This window comes from Lepidochelys olivacea (assembly GCF_965140295.1).
Source record: "Lepidochelys olivacea isolate rLepOli2 genome assembly, chromosome: 6".
NCBI classification, from domain to species: domain Eukaryota; kingdom Metazoa; phylum Chordata; order Testudines; family Cheloniidae; genus Lepidochelys; species Lepidochelys olivacea.
This window is the reverse complement of record NC_140416.1, coordinates 92,987,114-93,009,422: the sequence shown is the minus strand read 5'-3', so window position 1 is coordinate 93,009,422 and position 22,309 is coordinate 92,987,114. Positions and strand designations below refer to the sequence as shown.

The 22,309-nt window shown below is 39.6% G+C and overlaps 1 long non-coding RNA gene across 1 annotated transcript in view; it reads right to left on the bottom strand.

Annotated features, from left to right (window-relative positions):
* LOC311523087 overlaps positions 1-1,135 on the bottom strand; it is a 116,528-nt gene extending 115,393 nt beyond the window's left edge. Inside the window, exon 1 of the long non-coding RNA XR_014712256.1 lies at positions 1,053-1,135. This is a non-coding gene — a long non-coding RNA (uncharacterized lncRNA). The remainder of the gene's footprint in view (positions 1-1,052) is intronic.
* Between the last annotated feature and the right edge of the window lie 21,174 nt (positions 1,136-22,309).

Below are 22,309 nucleotides of genomic sequence, written 5' to 3'. Positions count from 1 at the left end.
TGTTATATAGTGGGAAGAGAACCACTAGTTAGTTGGTGTTGGTCCCACTTTGAGCAGGGGGCTGGATTAGATGACCCCCTGAGGTCTCTTCCAACCCTGATCTTCTATGATTCTAAGTCACAGCCACCAAGTGAGGGAATCATTATTTTTACAGCCACATGCTGAACTCACTCCTAGGCACAGAGAGGAGCCAGCCAACTCTATACCATCCTTCCTTTTTTACTGGAGCATCCTCCATGCAAGACATCCACACTTGGGGATGGTGCAAAAGGGAAAGGGATGGGTAGGATTAAAGGGATGCTCCATGCTCCATCCCAGCAACCACCATAGTCTCCACCTCCATAAAATGGAACCCACTTCAGGGGGATTGCCTGGGTCATCCACCAGCAGATTCTCTCACATTCTAGGTCCCCACAAGCAGGCAAACTTCATTCATTTAAAGGTGAAGTACACAGAAAACAGTATTCCCCGTTACATAATCTATACCTTTATTATCCTACAAATTAGTTTCAAGATTTTTTCCTGTACAAATCAGGTCAGTCCTAGAAAGCTGCAAAGGGTAATAACTACTAGATATATAACTGTCTCTTATTTTATTTTTTTTATTACAATTTATTTCTACCTTCCAAGAGATCTAGCACCAACAACATCCATCTTGGAAGATGTATGCAATGATGGGGGCAGGAAGGATGTGTTATTTATTCTATTATTTATTTAATAAACAATATTTCTTTATTCAAAAAGAGAGAGATGATACTGGATGTAAATGAAAAATTCTTATAGCTAGGAGTGACACACCAAAAAGAAGCTTTACCTGACAAAATCACTAATATACATAAAGCACCTTGGTCCAGTGGTCAAAGCATTCTGTTAGGACTTAGGGAACCTGTGTTCTATTCCTTGTTCTATCCCTTATCTGCTATATGAACAGAGCTATCAGAAACTTTCTAAGTGACTTTTGGTCCAAAACTTGCATTTTTCTTTAAAATGTTTATTTTTAAAGAAAAGCTTTTTTTTTTTTTTTTTTATAAAATTGAAACACAAAAGTGTACCTTGTTTGGTTTTGGATTTTTTTTCTCTCGGTGTTGGTTTCCAGTTTTCAGTTTTCGTTTTTCCTTTTTTAAACTCCTTTTACCCCTCCTCCCTTGTTTTTAGTGACAAAATAGAAAAAGGGTGGACTCAGAAACTAAGAACAGAAAATCAAGGGGGGGAAATCATGACAACCAACTCCACAAAAAAACTGAAGAGAGAAAACTCAAAAATAAACAGTTTTGTTTCAAACTTTGAATACATGAAAATACTAATTTTAGAAAGCATTAGAACAAACATAACTTTGAAATTTATAAAACTTCTTACAAAACTCTTTTTTCCATTTCTCAGCCAGCTCTGCCTGAGAACTTGGGCAAGTCACATCCCCTTTCCAGCTCACTTTTCCTGTCTGTAATATGAAGATAACAATATGTTGCTTCCTTTAAAAGTGCTTTTAGATCTATGAGAGAAAAGCACTAAGTATGATTATTCAAAAATGTAAAAAAAGAGAGAAAAGAATCATGATCAAAATCTGTTTCACAAAATCTAAACTATCTAGTTAAAAGCAGCTTCAAAATATGGCAAGGGACAACAAGATAAGACAGAAACATTTCTAGCTGCTGGAAACACTGACAAAAGAAATCTCTGAAACTAGATATGGACAGAGATACATACAGACACACAGGAATGAAACATCTTGAACTCTTTTTCTCATTAATGTTGTGCCCAGGCTCCAGTTTAAACAGAAATGCCCAATGTCATAAAAATAATGTACCACCAACTAACCCTTCTGTAAACACAAGAGACGATGATTAAGCCTTTTAGTTTGAAAAGGCTGCTGTTTAGGAAAAGACAAACAGATTGTTGATGAAGTCATCAACCTCTAACATAATTAAGCAGTGCAAGCAAAAACACACGGAAAATGTAGCTAAATCATTTTTCCTCTTAGTTAAGTTAATAAAAAACAGTATTTTCTTCTCAGGAAGGATGGGCCCAACTGGTTGTCACCTGTTTAGTTTGTATTCTGGATCCACCCTTTGAACAATAAACCTAACTTCAGTACCAGGTAAATTGGTTTAAATTATAGTAAAGAAGAGAATTATCACACCCATAGATAATAAAATTTGTTGGGGAAGAGTCAACAGTGCTTTTGTAAAGGGAAATAATGCCTCACCAATCTATTAGAATTCTTTGAGGGGTTCAACAAATATGTGGAGAAAGGTGATCCAGTGGATAGAGTGTACTTGGACTTTCAGAAAGCCCTTGCCAAGGTCCCTCACCAAAGGCTCTTAAGCAAGAAAGCAGTGCTGGGATCAGAGGGAAGGTCCTTTCATGGATCCGTAAATGATTAAAAGACTGGAAACAAAGGGTAGGAATAAATGGCCCTTTTCAGAATGGAGAGAAGGTAAATAGTGGGGTCCCCCAAGGATGTGTACTGGTACCAGTGTTGTTCAACATATTCATAAATGATCTGGGGAAAGGGCTAAACAATGCAGTGGGAAAATTACACAATAGTTAAATCCAATGCAGCCTGCAAAGAATTACAAAGGGAATCTCAAAAAAATGTGTGACAAGTTAACAAAATGGCAGATGAATTCAATATAAATAGATGCAAACTAATTGACATTGAAAAAATAATCCCAATGATATATAAATAGTTATGGGGTCTAAATTAGCTGTTAGCTGAAGAAAGCTCTTCACTGTGGAGAGTCCTCTGAAGACATAGACTCAATGTGTAGTGGTAATCAAACAAGCTAACAATGTTAGGAACCACTAAAAAGGGATAGATAAGACAGAGAATATCATAATGCTGCTATATATATCCATGGTACATTCACACCATCATTACTGAACATAGTTCCAGCCATCCCATCTCAACAAATATGTATTATAATTGAAAAATGTACATTGAAAGGCAACAAAAAATATTAGTAATATAGAACAATTTCTGTATGAGGAGAGATTAAAGGTCTGGTCAGCTGAGAAAAGAGACATCTAAGTGGGGATATGATAGAGGTCTATAAAATCATGAATGGTGTGGAGAAAGTGAACATGGAAGTGTTATTTACCTCTTCACAAAAACTAGAACCAGGGATCACCTAACAAAATTAAGAGGCAGCTAGTTTAAAACAAACAAAAGGAAGTAAAGGAAGAGCAGTCCAGAACAGTGAAGAAAATTGGCAGCATGTGACCTCCAGAAGAAGAAAGAGGAGCATTCATGTACCCCCAATGCAAATAGAGGTAATAAATCATTTTCATGCTCTCTGCACGGGTACTACAGCAGAGAATGGTTTGGAAGAGTTATCTGAGGAAAGGGATCAGAAGAAGACCCCATCAACAGGAAGGCATGGGATGGTCCAAGAGGAGGAGATGGGTAGTGGTAGTCAGGGACTCCCTGCTAAGGGGGATGGAGTCATCCATCTGCCGTCCAGACCTAGGGTTACCTAGGGAAGTGGTGGAATCTCCATTCTTAGAGGTTTTAAGGACCAGCTTGACAAAGCCCTGGCTGGGATGATTTTAGTTGGGGTTGGTCCTGCTTTGAGCAGGGGGTTGGACTAGATGACCTCCTGAGGTTTCTTCCAACCCTAATCTTCTATGATTCTTCAAACAATTCATAGCCAATCTGTGGAACTCATTGCCACAGGATATTGTGAAGGCCAAATGTATGATGGAATTCCAAAAATAATTAGATAAGTTCATGGAGCAAAGGTCCATCAATGGCTATTAGACAAGATCATCATGGATGCAGCCCCATGCTCTGGGTGTTGGTAGCCTCTGACTGCTAGAAGCTGGGTGTTGACGAGAGGAGGTGGAACACTCCATCATTGCCTGGACTGTTATTCCCTCTGAAGCACCTTACAATGGCTTCTGTCTGAAGACAGCTTACTGGACTAGATGGACCATTGGTCTGGCCCAGTATGGCTGTTCTTCTGTTCCCATTTTCCTCTTCCTCCTTTCTATAATATACAAGGAAGTTGCTACAGATTTAGGCTGAGGTTCCCAATGATTAAGGTTAGCAGAAGCCTTATCCAGCTGTAATTAGTTTTGTGCTTTTAAGTTTTCCAAACTTGTCAAATACTTTTCTGGGATTATCTCTCTAGCAAGAGAGATCTGTAGGATGTTTGTCTTTGCTCCCACGGCATGTCTGTGTCAGAAATCTCACACACTCCAAAAGCAAGACAAAAGGCTGGCTATTTTTAAATTGTTTTTTAGTGTGGAAATACATGTCCCCCTACTTTATTCTGGCAGAGTGAGTCACTGAAGTCCAAGCGTGGAGTCCTGTATGAAGTGGTCTCTTTCTTGTGTTTTTTTATTGTCAGGAAGCTTTACGGTTTCAGTGGTTTGCTTCATGGGCAGTTCTCGCACCCCCAAATTAAAAGTGTTCTTTCTGTCAGAAAGGAGCTGAATTAATTGGCTGTGCTGTGAGATCAGTGCAATTGATAGTAACGTGATAAACACAGACCCTAGAACTCTAGCAGTAGTAATTGTCCTGAATGGAGAGAGTTTCTCCTACTGAGCTTTTTTCAAAATGAATGCCCTCCCACTGACTTCAATCGAGACAGGATTTTAGCATGGTCTTTCATTTCAGTTACATGTGCAAATGTAGAACAGAGCACATGAACTATATGATCACCATATGGTGATCTTAGCTTCCATGTGGATTAAAGACATTCCACCCACACCGGTAAAATCATTAGTATTCTGGGTGAGTTACAGAATTCCATTGCATATTGCAGCCTCAAACAACATGATCAAGTCCTAGCTTCAGTCTTATGCAAATGTTTACTGTCTTGTGACCATTAAGCTTGATGGTATGAGTGTGAGATGAGGTTTTCTTATAAGCAACGGCAGCACTCGTTATTTAAAAGACTATACTAATGTTACTTCTTCCCAGCCTGTGGTCCCAAAGCTGGTAAATAGAGAAACTGGGTCCAGAATGTAAAATCTCTGAAAAGGGCTCTGCATGGCTCTAGTTGCTATTTTCAAGATTTATGGTTCTAAATATACACTGGCTAATATCCCCCTTCTGAAATGGTAACTCTACAGACTGCTTGGCATGAGTACAATCGTTCACAGCTGTCTGCAAGTTGCCATTAAATACAGAACAGCATTTCTAGCTGCTCCCCGCATACTATCACCAAACAATGTTCAGCTGATTCCTCTCTCTGCACAATTACTCCAAATGATCAAACCAACCCAGAGAGCCAACTGCAGCTGTACAAAGGAATAACAAAGGCAAAATGCACGGATTCATTTCAAGTAACCAGAAGTCGGGGTGCATCTAGAGTTCATGACTCTTTGGTACAGTACCCTAGTTCCATGTTATTCTTCTCCTAATTTCAAGTGACTTAACAGCCCAAGAGAGATCGAAACAGAGAGCACTCTGAGATTAGTCCAGGCTTCTTCAGTCTATCATTACAATATTTCATCTGTATTTAGTCTGCATCTATGCATTCCCCTTACCCCACCATCTCCCTCACCTGTGCAAGATAGTGACCTATAATATATTCACCAATGATATGTTCAGTCCAGTTTTAAATGTGTCGGGTTACAGTCTCTCACTACTTCCATCTCTTTGAAAATGGGAAGTATTACAGAAGTGCTAAATATTATGATTATGCAACACAAATTGTATTAGCGCTTTTGGCTGCCGTATCACATTGTGAACTCAGATCTGATATGTTGTTCCACTTATCACTCCATATGTGTCTTTCAACACTAGTGCTGTCCAAGTGTCTGCCTCCCATTCAAAATCTGTTTTGGATGAGGGACATGTTCAGAGAAGCATAAAAAAAGTGCTTTCCCAAGCCATTCCTCTGAACTAGGTCAGATAAACTTTGAGAAAGTCATGGGCTGTTGGAAAATGAAGTTCTGTCAACACAGAAATGCTTCATGACATTGGGTTAATTTCACTAGAATTTCATTTTAGAGAGGGGAAAAATTCCAATAAATTTGAACATCAAGTTCCAACATTTTATTAGACAGCAATATTTTTATTTTTCATTTCAAAATGACATTTTGTTTGGTTGGTTATTTTGTAATATAACCTATGTATGTATATATATATATATATATATATATATATATATATATATATATATATATATATATAGGCACAAACAAAATTAAACATTTAGATTGACCCAAAATGATTATTTTTTTTTTGGAATTTTCCTTCATGGAGAACTTTCACCTTTTAGGTTTTTTGCTCCCAATCAGAGTGAAGCCACATCTCAAAAACCTTTATGAAACAGAACTTCCATTCTCTGCACAACTCTGTTCTGAACCTCCTGAAGGGTTTTCTCTCGAATTCGTATTTATAGTCAGAGAAGTTTTATGACCAACATGATGCACTTAAGTTGTTTTGACCCTCTAAGCATGCTGCAAGTTGATAAGCAGATTGAAGACCAGGATGTTACATACTTGCTGCATAATATATTATCTTTCTAGGAAACGCTTATTGGAAATATCCTCAGGACAGGAACAGCAATGAGAGAGCAATCAAAAGTAGGCTTGATATGTATGATTATAGAAAGAGACACACAAAGTGGGTGAGGCTATACCTTTGACTGCATAAACTTTGTTGGTTAGAAAGACAAGCTTCTGAGCTTACTCAGAGCTCTTCTTCAGATATTCTTTTGACCTGAAGAAGAGCTCTGTATAAGCTGGAAGGCTTGTCTCTCTCATCAACAGAAGTTGGTCAATAAAAGATATTACTTCATCCACCTTGTCTTTCTAATTCCTTGGGACCAACATGGCTACAAGAATACTGCATTATAGATGTATTCATCAAAAACAGGTAAAGAAAACAGTTTTCTCAAAGGGAGACCTTGCCAAAAATTGCCTTTATATAGGGAGAGGTTTTTCTAAAAAGAGTATTTATCATAGAAAGTTGTGTTGTTGAAAATAACATTTTTTTCTGGATTTGGAAGAAATAAGGATTTCCTATCAAGGGTGTGGATCGGGAAGAAGGATATTGACAAACTAAGGGTTCTTTTTGAGAGCACTGCCTGCTAAAAAATAACAGTCCTTTTATTATTCAGAGTAACAGCCGTGTTAGTCTGTATTCACAAAAAGAAAAGGAGTACTTGTGGCACCTTAGAGACTAACCAATTCCCGAAGAGCTTGGATTGGTGAAAATATCAATCTTTTATCAAGAGCAGAGCCTGGGTTGAGAATAATGTGCTAATGCTAATTTCAGTGGCAGGGTTGGTAATGGTCATCTTATGTTACGCTTTACTCTTGATTAAAGTGTCTCCGTCTGATTCTCAAAATATGACGCAGATCATCTAGCTGCAGCTGCTTTTCTCTCTGTCCTTTGCTCTGCTTGAAGACAACATGGATGCCTGCCAGTGTCCCACATGATATCTGGGTCAATTTGAATAATCCTAGGGCTCTCTGTGAAGTCATATGATTGAATCACCTCAGTTGCAAGGCTCAAGATACAGGTCATCCTCTTCCCTTGCTGCTTCTCATGCTCTTCTATGAGAGCGAAGCAGTTCATTCCCATGGGGGATTCAGATGAATAGCTGATATATCCAGAATAGTTGTATGCTGGTGGGGAAAGTTAGTTGAATAGTGTGGAGAAGGATTTCTATTAAACAGAAGATGGAAATCTTCCAACTTGCCACAACCAGGACTTAGATACGGAGGAAATGTTTTTTTCAGAGGTTCAATTTATTGCCGTGGAGTAAGCATGAAACAACTTATACTCCACTTCAAGAAGCACTAGAGCATGAGAAATGAATATTACACTTGCAGTTCAGTGAGACCCTGTTGGGCTGGGCACCCATGATATGGGGACCTGCTATGTCTGTTGTGTGGCATCATTATCTAAACCAAGCCTTTGCTATCCATGGGGGGTGCTTGAATTGTAGAGAGTTGTCACTTTCACTATCAGTCAAGAAGTTTCTCATGAGTTAAAATTTTGCCCCCAGAGTTGTTAATCATATTAATTATAGAACAGCTCCCATTTAAGCAATAATGTGGTATTCTATGCTAATGGGGGTCTGATGGTCAAAGAATCTCAGGGCTACGTTTCCAAGTGCTTGGTACCCACAGCTGCAGCTAGATTTTCAAAAGGCCTCAGCTCCTGTTTGGGCATCTAAACACAGGCCAGAATTTCAAAAGTGTTCAGCAACAAGCGGCTCCTACTATCACTCTTCTGAGCTCTTTTGAAAAACGTGCAACTTATTTTGTTGCCTAAATGGGGAATTGACCTATTTTCAAAATCACATTTGTGACATACAGACACAACATTCACATGAACACCCAGATTAATCATGTATAGCAAAATTCTAAATAATATTGTTCAGCTCAAGAGTAGATTTGATTTAATTATACAGTGAAACTAGTTACAATTCCAGAATGAACCAGTGTAGTAAGACTTGGACAATTAGTAGGTTCATTCTCCACAGCTTTGCACCTTGTATAATTATTTACATCTTGGTAGCATTTTACACCAACTTTGACCAGGTGTAAATAACTACACAAAGAATCGGTTTTTAAATCTACATACATTTCAGGTGACTGCAAATATTTCCCACAGTTTCAATTCTCATTGGATTCACAAATTCAAGTTTTCCTTTGAGGTTTGGGTTTGACTGAAACACTAAAACCTCAGGCAAAGATGTCAACTTTCATCTTGTTTTACGTCAGTGACATTTGAAACCAGTAAGTATCCTAGATTCATTCCATTTTAGGCCCAGATTTGCTACAAAAGGTTCCTAAAACACAGTGAGCTATTTCTCAAACCTGGATTGCACTTTCATTGTAAGATTTGTGTAGAGTAGTTGATTCCTACAAACTCTGTGGCCTGTACTTTATGCCATGGGATAAACATCCACAATATGTAATGAACATATTTTCTTATGCACTGAATGTGTTGCATCCTCTTTCCTTCTCCATTGTCTAGGTGGATCTTACTGTGTAGGTAGAAAGAAGCAGGATGATTTTGTGACATCACTGAACATCACCATCCATGAAATATTGTTATTTGTATTATAGCAGCAATCAGTGGCCTCAGGCAAGGTCATGCCCTAGTGTGTTAGCACTATAAAAGTACATACAAAGACACAGCTCCTTCATGTATATCTTGTCTTCTAAGGCAAGTGACACACCAAAGGGTGACAAGGAAAATGATAGAATCAATATATACAGTTTGTGTATGCATATAACAGGAGCCACTTTGTTAAGACTAGCTATAGTATGTATCTACAATCCCAACTGCTCCCTCAGCCTAGTCATCATTAATTAGCCATCTCCTTGTAAGTGTTACAGTCAAGGTGGCTCTTGAGGAGATATGTGAAGATTTGTCAATTCTGCTGTGATTCCCAGGTGTGATTGAGGGCGGGGCTGACTGGGAGCTCCAGCTCCAGGGCAGAAAATGTCATGGAGGTCAACAGAAGTCATGGATTCCATGACTTCTGTGACGTCCGTGACATAATCATAGCCTTACCAATGACCTACCAACTGGTGATAGTACTATTTCTGATACTGATACTCCTCTTTCTTTCACCTCTATCTCTTCTCATCTTACAATATGTTGGCCAATTATTGTGGGATGGGATTTTCAAAGCCACCTAAGCGACTTTAGATGTACAAAGAGAAAAGGAGGACTTGTGGCACCTTAGAGACTAACCAATTTATTAGAGCATAAGCTTTCGTGAGCTACAGCTCACTTCCTCAGATGCATCAGACTAACACGGCTGCTACTCTGAAACCTGTTTAGATGTACAGTTTCCATTAGGAATTGTGAACATAACCTCTTTTTAAAATCCCAGTCAGAAATATAATGGGCAGGGTGGTAGGGTTTCAGAGCCCAGGCTCCAGCCTGAGCCCCAATGCCTACACTTCTGTTTTTAGTCCTGCAGCATAGCCCTGTAAGGCCAAGTCAGTTGATCCAGGCTCTAAGGGTATGTCTACGCTCCAATTAGACACTCGTGGCTGGCCTGTGCCAGCTGACTCGGGCTCAGGCTAAGGGGCTCAGGACCCTGGGGTCTAGGACCCTGCAAGTTGGGAGAGTCCCAGAGCCTGGGCTCCAGTCCAAGCCTGAACATCTACACTGCAATTAAATAGCCCCTTAGCCTGAGCCCCATGAGCCCAAGTTAACTGGCATTTAATTGGTGTGTACCCTAAGCATTTTGCCATTGACTTCATTGGGAGCAGAATCAAGCCCTATATGTTTAGTCTGTCTTCCTGACGCAGCTTGCTTTTTGTCCCTTTGGCAGTCAACATGACTGCTCACTTGGCCTTTATTTTCTCTGTTGCTTGAACTTCAATCAAAAAATAATGTAGTGAGTCTATTAAAAAAAACACACAGAACAAGGAAACAATGCAATATTCCTAAATCTAGCATAGAAATATAAGTTTAGTGCTAATGTTCATTTCCACCCCCGTAAATAGATGTTAAATATGAAGCGCCATTCTACAGATGGTGAAAAACATCAGAACGCCAGCCACCGCAGCTGTGTGTAACATTGTTATCCAGTTCTGTGGAATACACCTTCTTGAGTAGATGCCAGTTTAATAATGCTACATTATTTTAAATTTGTCTAGCATTCCCTAAAGTAACAGGCACCATATATTATCCCCTTTTAATGCTATTTCCTTACTGGATACATCTGGAGACTACATTATTGCTCAACAATAGTATGAATGGAACAAAAAACACTTTAAAATAATTTCTCCCCCTTGTCTGCATCTGGAACAGCATAACACACACTGAAATATCAAATATTCTTTGATGCAAAATCACACAGATTAAAGCAAAGGGAAAAAACTTGGGACCTTCTAGATCTACAAACTGTGTGTAGAAAGAAAATGTCACTGAGTTTGTTATCAAAATGATGCCTAAAACAATTAGGGCCTGATCCAAAGCTCACTGAAATACATTGAAAGACTCTCAATTATTTCAGTGGGCTTTGGATCAGGCTCCCCAGTGAATCCAATGGTGTCTTTGTACAGTTCAAGTAAAAACAAGTAGACATAAAGCTTCTTAATTCAATTTTTGGTGGGGAAATGATCAGAAATATGAAATCCCAAGAGATAGCGTTATTGTTCCAGATCATGCATCATTGTGCAACTATAGAAGCCATATACAGTTTAGCAATTTCCTATTGAGATCAATTATATTACTCACATGAGTAAGGGTTTCATAAATGGCCTCACCGAGCCTGACTGTGCTCACAGTGGTGAGCATTTACTCATGCAAGTGGTCCAATTGTCTTCAGTGGGATTACTCACACATCAGTGCTCACCAATGTGAGGAAAGGCTGTGAAAGAAAAGCAAATACATCTGAGCTCTTCGAGGCTGATCCAATAGCCATTGACTTCAATGGATCAACCCTTTAGTGAACACATTTTAAAAGAAAAATGAAGTATGAATAAAAATGAGTAACTGTCTCCTTTGTTGCATACTACTCACTCAGTCTGCACGAAGAAATCCCTTTGATATCTGTCTTATTTTTTCCCAAGATACAATCAACACTTCCAGTCAGAATGTCTTTTGCTTTAGATTAAGAGACCACCACCGCTAGAAAGAACAAAAGTATAATCTCTGCGAGAGAGGACACAATGAGTGTATCTCCTCTGTGACAGTCTGCACTGAACTGAATATAAAATAACTGCCAGTTTCTGTAGGCTACTCATAGAATTCAAGGTGCAGTCCACAGAAAACAAAGTCAGAACAGTTACATAGATAGTTAAACACTTGCAGTGCATATTTCGGTGTATGCAACTCCCATTGAAATTATTTGATCAATATGTTTTTCAGTTGTTTTCAACTTCTATATCTGTGGCAAATATCATGCACTTTATGCCTTGGTACGGGCTTGTCCACACTTACAGTGCTGCACCCAGCAGTGCAGCTGCGTCGCTGTAGAGCTTAGTGAAAACACTACCTGTGCCAACAGGAGACCTTCCCCTGTTGGTGTAGGTGCTCCACAACCCTGAGAAGAGGTAGCTATGTTGACAGGAGAAGCCCTCCTGTTGACATAGCGTGGTCCACATTGGTGGTTAGGTTGGTATAACTACGTCACTGAGTGGATGCAGTTATATTGGCATAAGTTGGTAGTGTAGACCAAGCCACAGAGTGTGACATGACACGCTTTACAAACTAAAATATGCCTGTTCTTTTGTTTCCAGTGAAGACAGACATTAGCAGAGATCAGGAGACCCACATATGGGGTAATATGGTATTATTTCTGTAGCATATTTCATCCAAGGATCTAAAAGCACTTTATGTTTTGTAATGAATCTACTAGTGGGAGCTAAGGGGTAACTTATTGGCATGAAAGTTCAGGTAAGGATTTGAGCTTCCTTGTTAAAGGGGCAGTAAAGTGAGTGGATGGACACTACAGTGCTGGGGCTATACAAGTATTATTTAAAAGTGGTTGGAAATTTTCAGACAGAACAGTTTTCCATCAGGAAAGGCTGATCTGAAAAAAAAAAGTATCAAAGAGCTTTGTTTCGATAACATGAGAATGTTTTGTTTTGATGTGATTGTTTTGACTTCTGTATGATACTATAACAAATAAAGTACTTCAACGTTATTGAAACGGATTGTTTTGATAATGTTGTTTCAAGACTTCTGAGACTACTTTCCTCCCTGAATTTCATTTCGTAGGAAATTATGAATTTTTCTTCCCATTCTGGACAAAAGGAAATTTGGACATGTCAGACTTTCCCCTGGAGGGGGAATTCTGAATTTTCAACACCTCCAGTATTGTTGTTATGTTTATTATTATCAGCATTGTTTGTATTTTGATATTACCTGTGGAGTCTGATCATGGACAAGGACCCCAGCATGCTGGGTGCCATACAAATACAGAACCAAAACATGGTCTCTGCCCCGAAGAGTTTAAAATTGAAGTTTAAGACATGTAGATAGACACATAGGCAGGGAGTCTTGTGAAGCTATGAATCTCTCATCCCCTTCCTCTCCAGATTTTCCCTGGAACTTCCAAGTGGAACAGAGCTGTTTCCCTGTTTATCCTGCCTTGGGTATCATGTTGAATGGGGAATCGGACATTGAGTTCTTACATTAATTAGGTTAGCCTCACAACACCCCAGAGAGGTAGATTTAAAAAAGAGGGGCGGACTCACATGTGACTTTTCCCCTGATTTGTAAGTATTTGTGCTTTAACAACTCACAAAACAGTGAAAAGCATATGACTATAGTCTCAGGAAAATTCAGACTCAGTTAAGTAGCTGAGACTCAAGGACTGAACTATTGTAGAACACAAGTAGTCTCCTGTGATTCAAAATGTAACATTTTCTGGGACATTTAAGAGCCACTAATCTGTGTCTTAAGACCATCAAGCACTTCCCTAAAGAATTATAGAGCACATATAATTAATTAAGGGGAAAAGCAGTGCTGCGGCAGTGCTAGGCGAACTCTGTTCCATGCCAAGTGCTGTGCACAGTACTACAGGGACAGCCCTTTTTGCTTCAGCCAGCATTGTGTCTGATCTGCATGTGCTTTAGGTCACTAACCAGGCTACCTCACATCAGATACTAAAGAGATTACAGCTGAATCCAAACTATCTGGTCTGGTTTATGAGATAAATCAGCTAAATGAGCCAATGTCTGTTGATGTCTGATTTATACAAATCCACTCTATACATTGAAGCTGTCAAGAATTAATGTCTGATGGAGGTTCCAAATTGAGATAGATTTTTGGGATGGAAATAGACAAGCATTCCTCAGTTAGGAAAGGAGCGATATTCCAAACTACATTGCATAACATGCAGCCATCCTGCCTGATGAAGGGACGAAGGGTTAATTATGTGCAAACCAAGAGTACCAAATGATGAAATATAATGGATCACCTAACCTGCTCAGTGAATAAACCTGCTCCTCATATATAGGTCAGGAATCATATAATATACCTGCCATTGTTAATTTATCCCAGTAGCTGTTTCAAACACACTCAGATTATAAATATTCAGTGAAAGAATGCATGTGTTTCAGAGCAAGATTTACCATGCAGGCAGGATTTAAACAGAGTTGAAATTATGTCATTGTCCACCAGGGCTGAGCTGTTGTATTAAGGGTATGTATTATTGTGGGATGGGATTGTCTGTAACCTCTCTAGGGGAGGATATGACAGGTATTGGAACCCCATGCAGTATCTTGGGGGTCCATTATTTTAAATGAATGGGGAGAGCTACCATAGCTCCTCCGGGAAATAAAAATAGTCCATGGTGATTAAGACGAATCAGCCAGGTTGTAAACCCCCTCCCCAACCTCCTGGGGAGGCTCACATATACTAGTTCATATTAAAGTTCATATTAAATTCTCCAAATACCAACAGATAAAGAAAGGACTTTTGGATAGACATTGTGAGATTAAACTGACTCTGAGACTTCTTTCTGTTCCAGCAAACATAGAACATTCTGTGCAAGGGGAGCCACCAATCTTTGTGGAAGGGTTGGAAGGACTTGCCCTACTAGGACTCCATAAGATTGATGAGCGATCGATGATAAGATTTTTAGCATGCATGTAATTTTATTTATAACATGTTTTCTTTGTCGTGCTTTCACCTTAAGAATAAGTGTGCATGCTTATGAAAGACAGTATGGTAACCTGTAACTGCTGGCAATTATGCAGTTCATAGCCTTTGTAGAGAAAGCAAAGCACAGATGCTAGCCTGTTTAGGCAGTCTGGCTTGCTGGGAATATCAGAGTAAGGCAGGGAACTGTGCAGCTTTTAAAGATCCTCTAGTCAGGAGGAAAGAGACATAGGTCTTTGCCCAAGGGATGTGAGAGCTGAGGAGTCAGGAGCCTAGAGTGGGTTTCCTCGAGGGACCACAGAGGTGGAATGCAGGTGCAATTTCCCTGAACTGTGACATATGTTCTCTTCCCTAAAGAACTGGCTGTAACTAAGTTGCTTGACCAGTATCCTAGGATAACTCACATATTTTTTCCCCGGACGGTTTTTAATCATTACTTGTCACAACCAGGACATGGTCAGTCATACCTAGTGGTCAGAGTGGGAGTAAGAGCAACTCAAGTACCTGGAGATCAGAGGCAGGCCAGTGGGTAGACCAAAAGTCAGACATCAGGACCCAGGCAGTGTCAGGTTACCAGAAGATCAGGGTCAGCCACTAAGTTATAGACAACAATTGAATAACAAAGTCAAGGACAAACCAGGGTCAGAAGACAGAGTCTAAGGTCTGAAGCACAGACAGACAAGCAGCTTAGGTTGTTGCTCAGACAGCACCCCTTCAGGCCTTCCTGGTTTAAGTACTGGTGCTGGCCAATCAGTGAGATGTGAGGGGATGCCACTTAGGACCTGCTGGGTGATACGTTCTGCTGAGCCCAGCCTCACAGGGTCTTCCCAGAGGCTTTTGCTATAAGCTTTCTGTGGTGATTTGGTGGTGTCTATAGCCCACGGCCCAGGTTCCAGCACTTCAGGTTCTGACATCATATTTCAGCTGTACATATCATTAATATTTTGCTAGCAGGTCACCATTCAGTCTTCAAAAAACATGAGTTGTTTAACAACCCTCCCATGTAATTTATCCCACTGGAACCTGTGGAGTGAGCTGTTAGTGAAGATCTAAGTGCCCAGTGCAAAGCAAGCAGGCTTTAATTCTTTCACACACCACCTCAGTACAGAGTTCTTGTTTTGCTATGGGAAGGGGCAAAGCTGGAAAAGCATGTTGGAAAATTAGATTGCAATTAGGAGGCAGGTTTTATGGGTTTTTTAAAGTTATTTCTTTATTATCATACACTTAATGGAATATTAGGAGCTCAAATTTCATTTATTCTGATCTTCAGAATGGTTGAAAATACTTTGAAAAAGCTATTGTGACAAAGTTCCTCCTCTGCCTTGGTGGGTTCTGTGCTTTCTGGCAGATTTGCTCACATCAGAGATTTATGGCAGTCCTCACTTTGGCTCCTTTTGTTAGTGGCACAAACCTGCCGTTCACTTGGCTAACCTCATCACTGGCCAGCATGGGGGAAAGGAGGAGAACAATCCCTGCAGTCTCTGCTGGCCCACCTAATGTGTTGGGGGACAGGCCAGAGATCTTCCCCTCTGGTGGGACCCACAGTCCAGATCAACTCCTCTTATATCAAATAGGGAGTTGTGGGGATAGGGGGAACCTGGGCCCGCCCTCTACTCTGGGTTCCAGCCCAGGGCCCTGTGGATTGCAGCTGTCTGTAGTGTCTCCTGTAACAGCTGCGTGACAGCTACAACTCCCTGGGCTACTTTCCTATGGCCTCCTCCAAACACCTTCTTTGTCCTCACCATTGAACCTTTCTCCTGATGTCTGATAATGCTTGTAGTTCTCAGTCCTTCAGCAGTATGCCTCCTCACTCTCAGCTTCTGGCACACCTCTTGCTCCCAGCTCCTCATGTGCACCTCACTAACTGAAGTGAAGTCCTTTTTAAAACCAGCTGCCCTGATTAGCCTGCCTGTCCTAATTGATTCTGATGGCTTCTTAATTGGCCCCAGGTGTCCTAATTTGACTGCCTTAATTGCGTCCAGCAACTTCCTGATTGTTCTGGAATAGACCATTATCTTACTCAGAAAAAAGGGATCTGCTTAATCTGGGGCTAATATATCTACCTTCTTTCACTCTCCTGTAGCCATCTGGCTTGACCCTGTCACACAATATATTACAAGTTGGATGACTGGAAAATAATCACTAAACAGCGTATATATAGACATATACATACATTAATTTACTAATTGCCTTCACATAGTCACGCTAATGTAGATCACTGATTAATTTTAGATTATTTCTGTGTTGGTTCACAAGTTGCATTGGGAGACTCAGGCTCAAACTAGCAGCAATAACAAGATCGACAAAAACTATAGGAAAGTAGTCAAATAATATATTATGGGCAGAAAAAAAATTCCAACTATTTCTTAGGGTTAGAATATACTATATTTTATGGAATTGAAATCCCATTGTAGATGGTGTGTCTTCATTCCACAGTTATCAAAAGGAATCTAACAGAAGGATCTTTCTTATGTGGAGAATCATTGGTTCACAGCAAGGCATTGGGAACATTCAGATAATGTGTTCTATCACTTAGATTGAAAGATCTTTGGGACAGGCACCAGCTTTCTTATATATATGTAAATTTGGGGCTGAGAACCAAAGGGATCCTAAATCTTGATTGGTGCCGCCAGGAATTATTGCAAATATATACATCATAATATTCCAAAATAGCTAGATAGATCGATGGTTCAGCCATATATGTTTAAAATTACCTATTGCAGAACTACAGCAGCAGCTGAGGTCTGTGTTTCACCCTCCTATGTTTAAAAGTGTCTGTGGTGTAAGGTAAGTGTAGGAGAGGGTCTGGTACTGCATATTTACATGATTCAACACAGAACTCCTAATTTTCATGATATTCTCCTGATATTTGTTGTTGTTCTTGCAGCCCCAGCTTCTGGAATCAGATTATTACCTCAGAAAATGTTGACCCCTTGTATTTTCAGAGAAAAGTTTGAGAATGTGAATCCTAAAAGCCACAACACCAGAAAGCAAGTAAAAAGAACCCAATTATTTATTATTTGATTTGTAAGCCCCTCTTGTGATTTTTGAATGCTTGGGGCTGTCAACACTGCATGCGAAGAGTTCCCAAGAGCAGTATTAAACATGCCCATCATGACCACCCATACTTTTGCCTCCATTTTCAATCTATGCACATACCTGACTGCTGCCTATTCAATTTCATCTTTGCTGCTGCTGTTACATGTAAACACCATTCTGCACAGCCTAGGGAAAATATTTATGTAATATGTATGTAAGCTCTGCTAGAGAGCTGCATGAGAGTGATGTCACCATGGTAGTGCATGAGACAGGATGTGCAAGTGACAGAAGAGTGAAGCTGGTGATGCACAAAGTGCTTCCAAATACTCAGGCAAACTGAAAAGACAAAGGAAGGTATATTTTTCTCAATCGCTCACAGTTAAAATAACTTTAAGGGTTACACTTGCAACAATAGGTATAAAATGTCCATATAAAATTATTATTTCCTAGCTAACCCTTTAATGAATTAACTCTTCCAACATCCCATTGATACAGGTAAGAAATAGACAATACAGGAATCACATTGGCCATCACTGTAATTAAATCACCTCTGTGGCAACCAAATACCATTGGATCTATCTTAACTTTGAAACCTGATATCAAAGTAGAAAGAAGCATCTATTAGCCACCTAGATCAGGAGCTCTATGTAAGCAAGTTTGCAATCTGTCCTCTCAGTGTAGGTTACCACCAGCACAGGTAATTTAACTCCCCAAACTTACTTGGAGAGATTTAGCCCTTTCTCGAATCATCCTTCATAGGATTTTACAGATTTTAACTGTATTTTTCCTGTTTATCACATACAATATGCAAATACTGATGATCATGCTTCTGTGATTAATAAACTTTCATCCCATGTTAGAAGAAGAGCTACATTAAGGAGATGTTCAGCACACAACCAGACTCTTATATTTTTGTTATTTTCATCTTTGGGGTACATATGATGATGAAGTGCTCACCCAGCTTTAATTGCCAGAGAGATCAACCACTCTGAACTTGGCTCTCTGCCACGTTTCTTGAGATCTTCTATTGCTTTTCTGTTCAAAGTCCTGAACCCAGACAGATACCAGAACCAATGCATAGGATAAGTTGGTATTGGCCTTACTGGATTCCCTCATTTGTTATCACAGTAAGATTTGCAGATTTAAGATTGGGAAAATCTATTTTGTGTCTCCGTTTCTGAAGTTTAGAATAGTTGAACATATTCATATGCAATAGATATTATTAGGCACTGTCATTGTTATCTGCTAATGGATGGGGCTGGAATGTTCTTCTGTTTAGTTCACACTTCCAGTAACATGCTGCAATCTGCAGGGGATTTCTACTCCAAATATGCCTGGATTCTTTTACAATAGCTCAGGATGGAGTGTCCCCACACTCATGATTTATTTGAAAGGGGAAATGTGGATATTTTTAAGCCTTATTTGCCAGCTGGGCTTTTTTGACTGTTCCACTTTGTTTTTAACAGTGTTACAGGTTCCAGTCTTTAGTTTTCATTAGACATACAGGGGTGAAACATATAGGATGTGATTCCTGAACAATGTACCTGGGACGTCACTTGTGTAATATGTCACAATTTTGATCAGGTCCTTCTCTGCCCAGGTTTCTTACAATGAGAGTGACCCGGATCTATCTACCCCTGGATCCAATCCAAGTCCTCTAAGAACACAAGTTGTCATGTTAAATGCATTTGTTGCCTGTATACTCTGGCCTGTAAATGGTGAACTACTGACTCTGCTCCTAATGCTGCATTGATATTGTAGTTCCTGTCCAAATTCACCCTGTTTCTGAGATGTATTTGTTCTTAATTCAAATAATAAGATAAGACTACTTTAAAACATATACCTTATTCTTAAACTCCTTCCCAAGTCCTTAGTGTCTCAACAAATGCTTCAAAGGATCACTATGTGATGTGCCACAAACCAGTGGAACCCAGTAGTAAAGGAGGAGGTGTTGCTTTGCTACTGAACAGCATGGTACTTTCTGTAATGGTTGCCAACTACAGTATAAGTTAAAGGTGTATATGTACACCCCTTCTTCTGCTAGATGGAACCAGAACTGCTCAGGTCTGTGCCACAGGCCATCTACTGCAACAGCTAAGGCAGACTGTCCTATAGCTCAAGCGGTAGGGGCCTATGCTTTTGAAGAAGGTGGGTTTGTATTCTATCTCTATTGTCATTTTCTGAGTGGTCATGACATGCAGCTTAGTGATAACAGTTAAGCTCCAAGGTGGCCACAGATTTGTTATATTATATATTTAATCTTTATTATTACATTTGGTTTGGTGCACAGATCTCCCAAAACAATCCATGAGAATGATTCAAAGAAAGAGCAGAAAAAAAATATAAGCAGTGTTTGTAGAACTCTGGTTTCACATACAACAATCCTAGAAAATCCTCCATCAGCCCATAGTCCCAGAACCAAACTAAGCTGCCTCCAGTCATCCTTGAAAAAGTAATTGTGGAGGGGGATTGAAGAGCATTTTGTAGATGTCAATTTTTTGGAGCCTTGAAAATACAACCAACATGCAGGTTCTCTATTTATCTCAATTTCCATGGCCTGTATTCAAATGAATCTCAGTTTCCCAGGCAGGATTAGAGGTGTCCAGGGCTCACAGCCGTCACCAAAAGCCAAAACTTAAAAATGGTCAGTGATGGATGAACCTCACGTTTAGTTTCAGATAGGAATCTACATCTTTGAGTACTTATGTGAAGCTCTTGACCTGTAAAACTGAACAAGCATTCTTGTGAGATTTTCAGTACGTCCTGACCCTGGTCAGTTTGGGAATGTCCCAAGACAGCCTTTCCCATAGTATTTTGTCTCTTTGAGTTCTGTCTCAGCACAAGAAGTTCAGAGACATGGATTAAAAAATAAAATAAGAAAATAATTTGGAGAAAATTAAGTTACCTGAAGTTTTTCAGATTGCAAAACAAATTCTGGTTGGGGCAAAGATCAGTTTATTCTTGTTTTATTCAAACCTCTCTATCCTGATATTCTCTGATAACAAGAAGAAAACCACAGGTTAAGAGTGATGGAGAGAATTTGAAAGAACAATATAACAACTAGTTTTGCAAACTCCTGGTCCTTGGATTTCCATATGGCAGGAAGAGAATCATTGCCATAGAAATATGACTTGTTACAGTAGCAGGAGTGTTGTCTAGTGGTTGGATCAAGAAACTAGTATTGAGGGATCCTGGGTTCTAGTCTTGGTTCTGTTACTGAAACCCTGAGTAAGCCACTCACAGACAGATCTTCAAAAATGGCCATTGATTTTGGGTACCTCCATTTCTGAATGATCTAGTGTCTCACCCTCAAATTCTAGATGACACAGTCTCATGTTGGGCACTCAAAAATGAGGTACCCCAAATCAGTGGCCTCTTCAGAAAATGTTGACCTTAATTTCACTTGGTTTCATTTTAGCCAGCTGTAAAATGGGTAGAACTTAGCTACTCAATAGAAGTATAGCAAATGTCATTGTAACAATGTTATTGTTTGTTGAGCACTTCCAGATCCTCAGATGAACGGTGCTAAGTGTAGTGTAATGTCATTAGTATTTCTGCTTGCTTGACTCTCTACCACACCAGCCTTGCACTGAAACTTTGGGGGCATTATTGGCAGTAATTTTAACAAGTTGGAAAGGGCAGTAGCAAATTCATTGATCTCTGCATGGCTGGCTTAGCATGAGTATCATTAATATTTAGCATTTATATAGCCCTTTACTACTTCAGAGTACTGTACCAGTATTAACTAACTCATTTTCTATGTTTATTTAAAATTACAAAATGAGAACAATGTGGCCTTGACTGTCTCAGAGAGGAAAGTGGATTCTCTAGCTTCTTCTCCTGAAGGATCATTGATGCTGTCTTTAATGTATGTATTCAGCCTCTGATAGTGCAGCTTTGGGCATCTCAGAAGTGTATAAAATAATAAGGCCTAAACTGAGACAAATGGCTTCCCTCAGCCACAGTGGGAGGACATGTAAAAGCTGTGATCTGGTAATGTCTAACTTTGAACACTCTCAAACACTTATGCGTGAAAGCTTGTTTCTAATGCAAATGTTGCAGTTCACATTCCGGTTTCTCAGTCCTTAGCCTGGGAGAAGAACAAAGAGAAAAAAAATAAAAGGAAAAAAATAAGTGCAGGGAATGTATCATAGTTGCTGTTATTTAGAGTGTCAGGCTCTTAAGGGAGGAACCTAGTCTTTCTGTGGTCTGTACCGCACCATAAGCCTTCAGTTGAGAATCATAATATAGAGGCCAAATGTGGGCAACATAACTCTTGAGGGAAACATTCGTCTCTCCCTACTAGATAGGGCAAGCTCATCCCTAACTAGAAAAAAAAAACATTTTAAAAAGAAAAACAAATAACCCAGATGGAATCACCCTGCATTTCAATCACAGGGAGACTATCTGTAAATTCATAGTAGCGTTACACTGCCCTGACAAGACAAAAAACAAAACAAAACAAAAATCAAATAGACAATGTTAGATTTGGAAATCATGAATACAACAAGAGCCATCATTGCCTTTCAATACCCATCTCTCTCTTCCATTTCAGACTCTGCTGTATTAAAGCCTTCATGTGTTAATAAAACCTGATGTCAATCAGGCCTGTTAGCATTCCTACAAGGGACACCTACAGATCCACCCATCCCTGTTAGCAAAGTTGATTGTTTGGAGAAAGAATATATCCCCATCACTGCCAGCTCCTCTGTGGGATCCTTTATATCA